Source organism: Pseudomyrmex gracilis, unplaced genomic scaffold, assembly GCF_002006095.1.
Source record: "Pseudomyrmex gracilis isolate BER0280 unplaced genomic scaffold, ASM200609v1 scaffold_75, whole genome shotgun sequence".
Lineage (NCBI taxonomy): Eukaryota > Metazoa > Arthropoda > Insecta > Hymenoptera > Formicidae > Pseudomyrmex > Pseudomyrmex gracilis.
Genome location: NW_018020659.1, coordinates 422,840 through 436,266, shown reverse-complemented (window position 1 = coordinate 436,266; position 13,427 = coordinate 422,840).

Below are 13,427 nucleotides of genomic sequence, written 5' to 3'. Positions count from 1 at the left end.
CTCGTTTCGTATTTAGTACACCGAGTTTATGTTTATCACAGTGAGAATTATGTGTTCTCCTCCACCACCACACGGATAGTTTCTAAAGATTTTTAGCACATAATATAAAAGTTTCGAAATATTAATTTTCAATTACATATAATATTTTAATATAAAATAATGATTATTACATAATGGTAACGATCGCAAACGCGCTATATTATTAACGATTTTAACAAACACAATGATGCATCAATATTATTAACTGAAAATATATTCGTCGCGCAAAATGTTCTGCGAATATAATTCGGTAGAGTCCAATTTGTGCGGAGTTGAAAGACAATAAATATCTTTAATAAACACTCGTGTAATTATATATTTTCGTGAACTGAATGTTCGAAAAGTCTCCGACTCCGTCAAGCTTTCGCTCATCGGTCAAAGGACATGTGCATCGGAAATGCGAAGTTTGACGCGGGGATTATGAAGCGGTTCGCATAAAGCGGTGTACTTTTCTCATTCGATAACCGAGTCACCGCGCTCAGGCTTTGGTGTTTATCGCTGTTGCACACAGCGAGGCAGAGAACGACGCGAGCAACCTGATGGACATATCCCGGCGGGAGGGTCGGGCGCGGGTGTACGACTCGTCGTTTATACGCGGTGCCGGCATAATGGAGTAGAGTGGAGTAGAGCACGGATAATGGAGTATGAAGAATAGCGTGCGGTGAATGTCGGGGATGGTCCCTCTCGCCCTTCCGCTCCCCGCGGCGGCTCTTCGTTACCCCTTTCATCGTCCCGGCTCTTCGCGAGGCGACTCGCGCGCGCGTCCACCGAGCCGAGTTCTCTCCAGCGAGGGGCGGCAAACTCGGACATGGCTCGTTGGCTCGAGCAGTTGGCCATATACCGATTTATCGTATCCCACAACCACCAGCCGCGTTGCCGATTGCGCGCGCTAAATCCACGATTTCCTCCCACGTTTCTCTCCCAAGCGATTCTTTCGCGCTTTTCTCGGGCTTTGTCGGGGTTCTCGAGATACGCGCGATATATTATTTCCGCTAACAAAAAGAGGACCGCGGCGCGATGCGGATTTTGAATGTCGAACGCTTTTGTCGCGCCGCGAAACTTCGCGCACTTCCTGTTTGATGTGAACGATAATAATTATTCGCTATAAAGCGCGTAATTTACGAGATCGGTTTGGTCCTTCGATGAAAAAGAAGTTAAACGTTAAAGAAGAGACTACGGTATGAGGGAAATGGTGGTTTGAACGTGCTGTAAATTTTGTGCAGCGCATTGCGCAGTTTACGAGAAATTTCTTTGAGCCATATAACTCGAAAGCAACGATCGATCGTGATATTAAATTTTAAGAGTATATTGTTGCACAAACTCTCTCGATGTAAAATAATAGCGTAATTTCAAATATACATTTTTTTTTTTTTAATATCGGTACTTGTTTTGCCGTACAATCACAATGCGTAATAATTATTTCAGTTGTATTTAAATTTTATATATTTAATCACACACACACGTTAATAGATGTTTCTGTGCCCTTTGTGAACGCGTTAACGTGACGACTGTTATTTCGCAAATTTGTAAACAAATGCTATGAAAAAAAATTAAAGGTGAGGAAACGCAAACAAAAAATGTCCCACAGCCCCACATACCGGATTGGATCGAACGCGTTTTACACACGTACGCACATTTCCCACATCTTTTCTACGCATCGAACGCACGTGGCGTTCGCTCGGTGGCGGCCGAGCGGTGCGGGGGTGGTTTTGTAGGTGGCGGAGAGAGACCGGCGGTGATGGGATGGCAAGAGGGAATGGTCGTTACACGCACCGGTCACTGCCACCCCCGTGGCTATCGCCGACACGACCCCCCCATGCAAAATCACCCTTTGTCGCGCTCGATGGGAAATTACTTTTTGTCCGTCGATTACGGGGTGAATTTTCGAACGACGAGACCCGATCATTTCGAACGAGATACGGCTCCGGTTCGGGATATCGCCGGGATAGGGAAATCGCACCGGCGTCGCGGCTTGTTCTCTCGTTTGTTACCAGCCGTTTAGCTCATTAATAAATTAATTCAGTCAGAGTTTCGCGTATAGTTTTTAATTTAAATTAATTTTCTTTTTTATTTACAGTTATCAGAGTATTCGGAATTGTTTAATTGTTATAAGATCGATTGTTAAAATAATAAGAAAAAAAAGTTTTAGATATATATATTTTTTATTAAACAATATTATTTAATTTTTTCTACGGAAGAAAGAAAGAGAGTACCGCGTGTTTGCTAATAAAAGGAAACGAAATCTCTCCGAAAACTGCTCGTTGCGCAAGCGCACAATTTTTACTTTCCAAAGAAATTGCGTAAAACTCTGTTAGACGGCGCCGTATTAACTTCCGCACGAATTCGTGCACCGCATGGCGATGCCTGGAAATAAGAGAGAGACTTGACGAAGTGTGCCCGCGGGGCCGCCAACCCTTGATTACCAAGATCTTCATCTACATGCTAAACATCGCTCCGCTCGTACCGTCTTGAATACTCTTGTACTTACGTATGTATCTAGATCCATGGCCCGCGGATCCTCGTCCCCGCTCGCTCGCGGCGCGCACGAATATTCCAACCCTCCTCGATCTCCCTGACACCCCGTGAAACACATTCCCGTACCAGTCTATATGATGTTTGCTTAGATTAAATTAACCGACCGTGCGCACAAGCCTTTGTTCTTCGCTCGGCACGAAACGCCGACATGCCGAAAGGAACATAAAAAAGAGCCGGGGAGAAAAAGCCTCGCTTGTACGCGGATCCTACGATTTCTCGCGTATTCGGGGTATATTGTAGATTAATTCGTACTTGCCGTAAAAAATTCATCAGGATGCAAAATACTTCAAGCGTTCTGGCACACGCAAAATCGTTTTCGATGACAATGATTCAAAATCAAAAATTGATATTTGTGCTTTTTTCTTGAAAGTTAATACGCGCTAGGCAAAGAAAAAAAAAACTTTACACGCATAAGACTCAATAAAAAATGTGTGACAGTTTTAAGATTCTTAAGAGAAGGCGCCATCTTTCTTAGTGACGACTAAACGTACGCCGGTAGCTTCTTAAAAGACGCTTGCCGGCGGCGCACCTTCTTTAAGAAAATATCCTTATTCTTTCTTTCTTACCGACTCATTTTGTGTTCCAGGCTCAATAACTGTTCATTCCTAATCTTACGTCGGTTTAATAAAGTGCGTCATAAAAAGTTTTCTAAAAGAAATTTTTAAATTCTTTTTTTAATTGTTAAATAATTGTATCACTTGAGAAAATAAGAGCCCAAACTATCCAACAAGTTTTGAAAAGTGTGTTGCGCTTGTAAGATTGACATAAGAAAATCACAAAATTAACAACCTTGTTAATAAAATTTTAAATTTGTGCGAAAAAAAATAAATATTTTACGGTTTTTAAAACTTATTCTTTACCGACCTTTTCGCGAGAGCTGCCTTACCACGAGGGTGACGTTTTCTTAGAGCTAAAGAAGGGTGCGAGAAAGAGGAGGGTGAGTCTTCTTAAATGTCTTTGCCGTCTTTCTCGTACGAGGGCGACACTGGTATCGTCTTAAGAAAAAAAAAAATTATTAAAACAACGAGTGCATTTTAATTGCAATCAAGATGCCTCTGTTTTGGATTATTTTATATTTCTTAAGTTTTACGTTTCAAGTTTGATAAATTCAGAATTAAGAAATCGAGATTCATTGCAACGAAAACTTTTCCAAAATTCAGTGACTTCGTTGATTTATTTGAAAGTTCAAAGGACGTTTCTATCATAAATGAGTTCTAATTTCTTTGTAATGCGTCTACTTATTTCTTATTGTTTGCATTTTGAAGAAATCTGGTAAGTATGGTTTTTTTTTAAATATACATGTGTTTATAAATATATATTTATACATGTGCATATATAGATATATGTACTGTTTTAAAATATAATTGTACACAGTAAACAATTAAAATATATAATAGTTTTATATATTATAAAACATTTTTTGTAAACTAAATTAAATTAAAATATTCTAAATTGAATATGAATATTTTTAACATCATTTTTAAGAAAAGAATATAAAGTATAGAAAAATATTTTTGTTATATTTTAAATATATTTTGTAGTTCTCTCTCTCTCTCTCTCTCTCTCTCTCTCTCTCTCTCTCTCTCTCTTTCTTTCTTTCTCTCTCTCTGAAAAAATCATATTGGGCATACTTAGTTAATTCTGAATAATAAGCGTTGTGCTTAATTTTCGCTTAGTTCCCGCGGAAATCACGAACGTTTGAGTATCGGGTCATCGATAGGTCGGTCGGTTAGCCATTTCTCTGTGTTCGATCTTCCGACTCCGAAGAACCTGGTCAAACGCGCCAGAGAAATATGCGAGCCCGACCTGAGGCAGTCGAGAGAGATCTCGGAGTATCTTGGCCGGGTCTCGTCGGTAGCTAGGCAACCCATCCCCCAAACCCACCGCCTCCTCGTTCTCTTTACCTCTGCTCTCGCTCTCTATCCCTTGCCACCTTTTCCTCCACGAGACTGTGTCTCCTCTTCCTTCTCCTCATTCTCTTCCTCTTGCCTCCTTCTGCTCCAACAACCTCCGCCACTACCACCTCGACCACCGACCCTCTTTCAAAATCCCTCCTCCGCTTCCTCGGCCACCCTCCGTCCGCCACCCTCCTCCCCCTACTCGTATCCTCCCTCACCGCGGGTGCGCGGGTTCCCCCAGTCGCTGCCGCAACGGCCACGCTGGGGTACCTCAGAACCCCAGGCTGCAACCTGCCAGGTTGCCCACCTCCGCGAGGTGCCAAGTCTCGTGAGAACTCACACAGAAAAATTCTAGTCGATCGCTGACGACGGCCGTTCAGAGCGCGCATCTCCGGCGGGAAATGAAATGGAGGCGCGACATGATTTCTACTTGAATGCACAGCTAGTGATGCCAATGAGTATAACGGCGGTTGTTACGACTCTTCTTTTTACAACAGAAATAAAATATCAATTAACATTTTTTTACATTTGTATTATATGTGCGAAATTGAATAGCGTACGAATGGTACATTATACATAGCGTGTGTTGCTGCAAACTTTTTCCTTGAAACGCTTCTCTCGACTTTAAACAAGATGAAATATGTTATTTAAAAAAATAACGGATTAATTTTATTTACCAGCAAGCAGTTAGAACATACATACCGAGTTGTGTTTCTACAACATACATTTCATTTAACAAATTCTTTTTTTTTTTCATTTAATATTCACGGTCAATCATCTCGGAGAATCGTCTATAATGCCGACTCCCGGCGGCGCGCCGCTGAAAATCTTAGCGGTTTCCTGGGCTCCATTTTGTTTTGCGGTCGGAATGCGCGGTGCGTGCGTGAACGAGGCGGCTCTGCGCATCGTCTTGCGGTTGGTTTGTGGTCTGGGGATGGCTAGGCCCGATCATTGGCCGCGGGGGTGTCAGGGGTGGTTTTTGGGGGTGTGGTGGCACCTTGCGGTTTGCGGGCTGATCTGCCACCAGAAGGGGGCGGCCCTCTTATCGACCTTCCATTGGTTCTCCTCAGGATGGTGACGAGAAATTGACTTAAGGACGAAGCATTCGATTGATAGGCCGATTGCTGTTTTCGCACGTGAATATGCAATTTTGTTTTTACTGTCGATTGTGTAGAAAAAAATTTGTATGTAATTAACTTTTTATATATGCACAATCGAGAAGAATCTCAATTGTGATAATATTTTTTTTTGTAATATAAATAAAATTCTGCAAATTGTATTATTAAAAATATAAACTGTTAACAAATATGGCGCGTTGAATTATATGTTATATCGTAACACGGATGCGAGGCTTGTTAATAAATTTGCCGCTCGCAATGTTTCGCGTGTTGCGGACTGAAGCGATCGTTTTGGCAATGGCGTAGCGTAGATTGGGTGTGAACAGCACAAGCCGGCAGAAATTAAACGATCTTTTCAAATCCGCATGCTTGTATATTACTTGGCTCACCCGGCTAGCGCCGAAACAACCCTCGCCTAGGGAAGCTACTCCCGACGTTTAATTATACGCGTCCCTCCCATGAAGCGACGAAGGTTCCCTTTCATTAAGGCAATAATTTTAATAATTTTTATCTTTCCGTATAATCTGCCTAATTAAAATTACGCTTTGATCGCGAGCCGCAGCAAGAGCCCGCTCCCACTTAATACCGCTTTCCCGAAAGTATTTTGCACCAGCTGTCGTCCTAATGTATATTGATATCGTTCAGATTATTCTTATCTCTCCTGATATATATATATATATATATATATATATATAATCTGGTGAAGTATTACGGGTAAACGAGTAACAAACTGCAACACGTTTTCTGACTCTTGAGAGATTTCGCATCTCTTTCTCGTCCGAAAAATCTCAAACGACGCGCCGTGTAAAGAGTTAAAGAAGGAAGCTTGGAGAAAAAGATATAGTGAAAGTTTTTCAAAATGAAAAACTTCAGAAGTAACGAAAAGCGCGTTGCGTCGAGACGAGTGTCTTTTGGAAGGTCTACGTTATCGGGCGCGCGCGCGCGTTTTCCTTTAACGCTTCTCGTTTCAGCCAAACACTTTTGAAAACTTCCCAACCCGCTCACTCCCAACCCCTCTCCCCCTCCTCCCCTTTCGCGCATCTCGCTTTCCTCGGCTCTTTTCGCTAGCCGTTCGTCCACGCAAAAAGAGATCCAAAGGACTGGGGGGTTGTTTAGGTAGATCCGGAAAAGCGAGGCGCGGGAGCGAGAGAGCGGGAGAGCGGAGAAAGATATAGACGTAGGAAAAGGAGGCACGTATTCAAATGTTGATGAAATTGACCAGACGCGCTTTGATCTGGCCTCTTCAAATATTCGCCAAGAGATTGAAGTGAACATCTGAGGAGAGCGAGAATTATCTTGCTCGGGACGAGAAAAAGAGAAAATTTCGACGAGCACGCTTCACCGCGCGCGCATCATTCGAACATTCGCTCGCAATCACTGATTACTCGCGCGCGCGCGCGAGCGACTTTGTATGCATCGCCCACCCCCTCCCCTCGCGCACAGCGGTCGAGATAAAAGAAACTCTAAAGCGTGAAAATAAAAGAGTTTATATTATATATATACAAGAGCATTCAAACCCCCGAATTTGCGTCCGCGAATTAATAATCGCGCTATTTAACTTTTTTTTGTCTTTTTAAAAACCAATGTTCTTGTTTGTTTTTTAAATTAAAAGTAAGTCGCCGCGCGAGAATCTATATATAGATGTGATGAAGTATTTCCGTACTCGTAATAAACGAGCCGTCGTTTTTTTCCCGATACGAGCACAACGGAAGTCACAGACACTTTCTGCGAGTTCCACGCTGCGTGTTGGTGTGTGTGTTGTAACACTCCGCTTTCGACCCCCACGTCGCTTCGAGAGCGCAAGAGAGCGACCCGCGCATTAGTGTGCTTTATGCGCGAAACGGCTGCCGCGAAAACGAAGGCACGATATGCACCCTCCGGTGGATTTAATATTTAAAAGCGCATCTGAAATATGTCGATTCTGGCACATAAACACGAGGGGTGCTCTTGCACCGACTCCTCGCCTCTTAGGGTCGTCCTCGTAGTATCTCGCATGATTTATTCGGCGCGTTACTACCTGGACCGGGTGAGGTTTACCCGAGACGGAATTTGCATTCTCGCGCACAGTTTCTCAGTCAGACTTGTTTAAGCGGACAGCTCAGCGAGCTTTCATTTCGGCAACTCATGTAAGCGAGTTATTCTCTCTCTCTCTCTCTCTCTCTCGCACCTTAAGGAGAGACGCAATGATTTGTTTTACTTTTGTAGTTTCGTTATTTTCAATATTTTTTTCCAATTTTTCATCTCAAGCGAGTTTTCAATTCTAGAAATAAAGAAACCATTTGAAGATACTGACGCTTGTTATTATGTTACATCTTATTACAGTAACACCTAATTAGAAACTCATTCCACCGACGTTACCCCATTTGACAAATTCTTCATGCGGTGGGGGGTTCAATAAGAACTCCCTCATCTCCTTCGAAAGTTATGCGCAACGTTTGGCTCACCCTACAACACTGTAAATCCTCACGTAATGTACACACATGAGACGCCGACCCCTAGGTGGCATTGTAACCTTTGCAGCCCTCTCTCTCTCTACGATGGCACCATCGACCCCCTTAAACGCGAATTTGATATTCGTAAATCTGCCGGCCGGTCTCCATAAATCAAAACTACCCTCCCTCGGTCTGGTCCGCGGAGAGATTCGCGCGCGCGCTCAGAAGAGCAAGAGAGAGAGGGTAAAGCACCCTCTTGGTGGAGTTTGCAACATCCGCTCGACATCTTTCGTTCTCTTAAAAATTGATTTCTTCTCTGCGCGCTTTGATGCTACGCGGGAACCTGAAATTCTTTTAGACAACTTAACGTGCACTTTATTCGTCTCAATGAACCTGAGTCTTATTATTTTAAATACTTAATCGTGGAAATGGCAAAATTACAACTAAGGCAAGCGACATTGCTGTTAATCTCTTTATCTGCTTATTTTGTTACTCGATAATGTTTGTGACGTTGCCAAGGATTTTATGTGATTGTATATATACACTGCTACTCTTACAACAGTTCGTCTGAAATGTCAAAATGGTTGTTGGTGGCACAATTCTCGAGTTTTAACGCAAATTATTAAATAACACGACGTCCAAGTCGAAACGCATCGCGAGAAGGGATAAGTACGCGGAGAGGTTTTTCGACGAAATACCTCGCGCGATACCGCGCATTCTTGCCCGTGGGAGTCACCACCGGCGCCCTTAATTAAAAATCCAACGAACCCCCAAAAATGAGCCCCCGCGGTGGCGTGCGAGAGGGAGACGCGCGCGGAAGAGAAAGGACACTCGCTCTCTCCCCCACGAAAGAGAGAAGGAGAAAGGGTGCTGGAAAGGGCCACGGGTTAAGGGTGGGTTGGTCGTACGTCGAGGCAGACCGCATTCTTTCGTTTAATTCCCGCGAATTTATAGGAGCGAGAGACGACAAACCGTGCCGCAATACTCGTTGCGCGGCCTTTTCCGTGTTCCTCCTCGTTGCGGACTCACCCTTAAAAAGTATTGCCATCCCACGTGGTCGTAATTGGATTCGACACTGTCGTAGGAGAACCACGCGTCCCTTTCCCGTTGTCTACTACGCGATCCTGTATATTTTAATGACGCTTTGTTTAAACTTTCGGTTATGAAAATATTCATTTACATAGCGAAAATACAAACATAAAATAATTGCCGAGCGCAATATTCGAACAATGTTGTTATCGTTATGCAGAATAAAAAAATATGCGTATTTGCACAAGATCATAAGACAAAATCAACGGTAAAAATGTTTTGTCAAGACAATAGCCAATAATCGGAGAAAGAAATCTATGTCGCTTGTCGTCGTTTAGTTTTTGAGGGAAACCGAGATCGAGGCTCGAATGAACGAGAGAGGGTGACCGAGCCTCGGCTCAGAAGAGAGAGTCGGCTGAAATAATTAAACCGACGCAAGTTTTTACGACAAGGTGTTCATTACCGTGGGTAATTAAGACGCCCCTTAACTAGACCCGCTAACCACCCCCGGGGGTGGTAAACCAACTTCTCGGTCGGCGTTGCGTGGGGAACGTTACCGCCTTGGAGAAAGTGGAAAGTCGAGGCAGCGCAGCCGGCTCGCCTCCCCGGGGGGGAAAAAGTTTTCCCGTTTTTATAAGCGGCCGGACTATTATCGGCGATTATGTTAACGTCGGCTTCCCCGGTCGCTGTCTCGAAGCTTGTTTTAATGAAAAACTCGATCGTACCTAGTCTTAAATCTTTCTGTCGCCGAAGTGGCTGATCCTTCGCGATTAGTACGTATCTGTTTAAAAAGTTTTTTTAAAGATCAATTCCCAAGTTTATTGTGCAAACAACTACTTGGACTGCTTTAATTAATAAGATATGCGATAGCGTCCCGACGTCAATGTATGGGGAGATTTACACATCACGTGATATTATATTCTTTGCGAGACGTTAAATTTAGTACATAATTTACTACATTTTTTTTTACACAATTTAAAGCATCTATTTTATCTTTAACAAGTTGATTATTGTGAAAGTATCTATATATATTAGGTCTACCGGAAAGTTCTGTCCGTTTTTGGAATAAAACAAAATACAAATTTTTCTTAATTTTTCAAAAATGGGATATACAAATTGCTCTCACGCTGGCAAGAAATCATTAATAATAATAGCAATTATATTATTTAATCAAGTTTATTGACGGTAAGAAAAATTTGTATTTTGTTTTATTCCAAAAACGGACAGAACTTTCCGGTAGACCTAATATATATATATTTTTTTTTGTATACTAAAAAGAACAAATTTCCGTTTATTTTAATTAATAAACAATTCTACAGTATTTTGTATTAATTGTCATTATTTAATTTAATAATTGATCCATATTTTTGTCTCTGATTATTTTTATAATTTGACAAACTCTATTCAAATTCAAGTTTTACACGATATAAAAATTTATTTTTTGTGCGTTTTAGAAAACCAAGATATTTGAGTTGTCTCGAGTGAACGTTGCGCAACGAGCTAAATAGAATCGTTTGCTGTTTTGAAAGACAAGCGGCTCCCAACTATACTACGTCGGGTATTAGCAAGGATCCGAAATATCGGCTAAGTCCTTTCTAAGCTACCGCTCTGGCTAGGGAATTAGCTTGGCCCTGCGCCCGCATTAATAAGTGACCGTCCTGGGCAAACAACGTCAGTGATCCCTTGATTTCAAGGCTAGGCATCCGGATCTCTCCCCGTGTTGGCGCTAAACTTCATAGGAGATCGCGACGCTTTTAGAGGCTCTCACGGCGCACTCCCTTCCTCTTCTTCTAACATGATAGTTTATGCACACTGCGATAAGTAACACGACATGAGTCTTATTCAAATAACGTTGTTAACAACAAAAAGCAAATGAGAAACATTTTCTCATTTTCTTCATTATTTTCACAAAACGCGTGTGAAAAAATAAAACCGATAAAACTTTCACATCGTTAAAACTTTCGCGTTCTTTTTTTTTCATATATATGACGAAGTAACAATATCGAAAATAACTATTAATTAATTTTCTCCGCGCTTGGCGTCGCAACCAGATTTAATCGGAAGATCGATCCTAATCTTACCCGAGACACTGGAATACTTGTGGGCGAAGGTAAGGCAGTCAGGGTCAACAAATCTTCGACCGGCAAACCTCAGACAGATCTTGATATATATATCGAAAACAGCGGCATGTATCCAGACCTCTCGCAGACAGAGAGAGAGAGAGAGAGAGAGAGAGAGAGCGGGATAGCGTCGAAGTCGGCCGGAGGGATAGGCGGTAGGTACGAGGACCGTGCGCGCTTGAGGGGGGCATAACTCATCCCTCGAAGCCGGTGTCGGTGATGTACGGCGGTTGTGGGACACTCCAGGAGGATGAGGGTCTGTCGGTAGGAGACGATGGCGAGATCGGATCAGTTCTTAATAAGGCAGAGTGCACGCGATCCGAGTGCAAAAGAGAGTGGCCGGGAGCAAAATCCTTTGCCTTTTTTCATTTTTTATTTTTTTTCAAGTGCAAGCTCGCAACGCGAGCATTCCGAATACTCTATATCTCGGTTGTTATTTTCTACTTTATGTGACGATGAAAAAATGAATAAATTATTCTTCGATATTACTCGTATCGTGTGAAGTTGTGAAGCGAAATGCAAAAATAATAAAAATAAATGCATACTAAAGATATTTATTGATCTAAAATTGATCTTGTTAAATAATCAAAGTTTAAAGAGAGTCTTTGTACATTTTATTAAACACATAGGATAAAAGACCCAATTACTGTCACTCTAAGCTATTTTATTTAAAATATTAAATAAATCCTAAAAAGTTATGCGTGAAAACAATCTAACATAGAATTTTAAGTGCAATTAAAATAACAAAAAACCCAGCACTCAACATTCTTGTCTCATTTCTTTCATTTTAGGGGTAAGACAGTAATAGCTCTCGCATCGTTCTTTTTTAATTATTAAATTTATAAATAAAAATAGAGATTTTGAGAGGCGGTATTATATTTTGTTTCCTATATTAGAGAATAATATATTGAATAATACCAGATAAGAAGAAAAACACATGTTTTTGATAAATAAATAGTAAAAACAATTCGCTAACGCCAGAGAGTTTATTATTCAGGTGACAGTAATTGGGTCTTTCAACCTACCCTTAATTATGATTTATTATTATTTCATGTGTTTTTGTTTCAAATACATTAAATGAAACACCTACCTAGCGATTTGTGTTTTCAGAAATCGCCCAACTCTTTTTTTATGCGCTTGATGCGCGAGGATTGGAAAAGAAATTCATTTCTTTCAGATTCGCATATAAATCGCGAGTGTGTGTGTATAAACACCTCATCGCGAATTCCCGGGCCAAATTTATCGATGTAAACTCGCGCAAGTGTTTGAAAGCGGAGCGGACTCTTAAAACAAAATACGCGGTGAATCACGAGCGCGAAACAAACCGGAGCATAGAATACAACCTATACTACCTATCGCGTCGACGAGGAGGGTTGAAAGAGCCGGGGGTTGCTTTGGACACCGACACGTAGGACACAGAGGCACCAACCGCCACCGCCGCACCACCTCACGAAAGGGGGAAATTCCATGTGGCAGAGTTATGGCCCTTGGAGGTGTCGCTGGAGAGCCTGTCTCCAGGCTGGCTCTCGAAGAGCCCTTTCTCTTTTTGCATCCGGCGCCCCGTGACAAAAAAAAAAAAAAAAAAAAAAGAGAGAGAAAGGAAGGAAGGGACAGAGAAGAAGAACGGCCGAGAAGAAGAGGAGAGTACCCGCACCATCGGCTTCTCCAGTCTCGTTTAAAAGTGATAAATGCGCAGCTGGGAATATGACTGAGAAAAATAACGCCGAGGGCTCGGCCGAGGAGAGGTTCGGTTGAAGGGGTTCGAAGGAGGGGGGAGGGGGGAGAGTCACCGATTGGGGCTCGAGAAATCGAAAAACTAATATCCGCTCCCGGAGGCCGTTTGTTTCGTATTGTTTCGGACGCCAGACTCCCAGGCGGTTGTCTTTGGCGTGATTGAGTATCGCCATTCTTCATGAATTCCGCGTTTTTCTTTTTATTTCCGCGTCTCGAACTTGCCGATGACGATCGGGTGTGCGCGCGCGCGGAGTAATGAAGAGCAGAAACGCGAAAGAAGACCGTGGATCGCGAAGGGCAAGATGATACAATGGCCTGTAGTGTCATCTTACACGCGAGATTCTTGCAAACTGAAAGCAGTTTTTTTTTTGTTTCTTTATAGAAAATAAAATATAGTTAAAAAATATTCTTAAAACGCACAGATCGAGTTGCGACTGCGACAGAAGAATGAATTATATTAGGTCTACCGGAAAGTTCTGTCCGTTTTTGGAATAAAACAAAATACAAATTTTTCTTACCGTC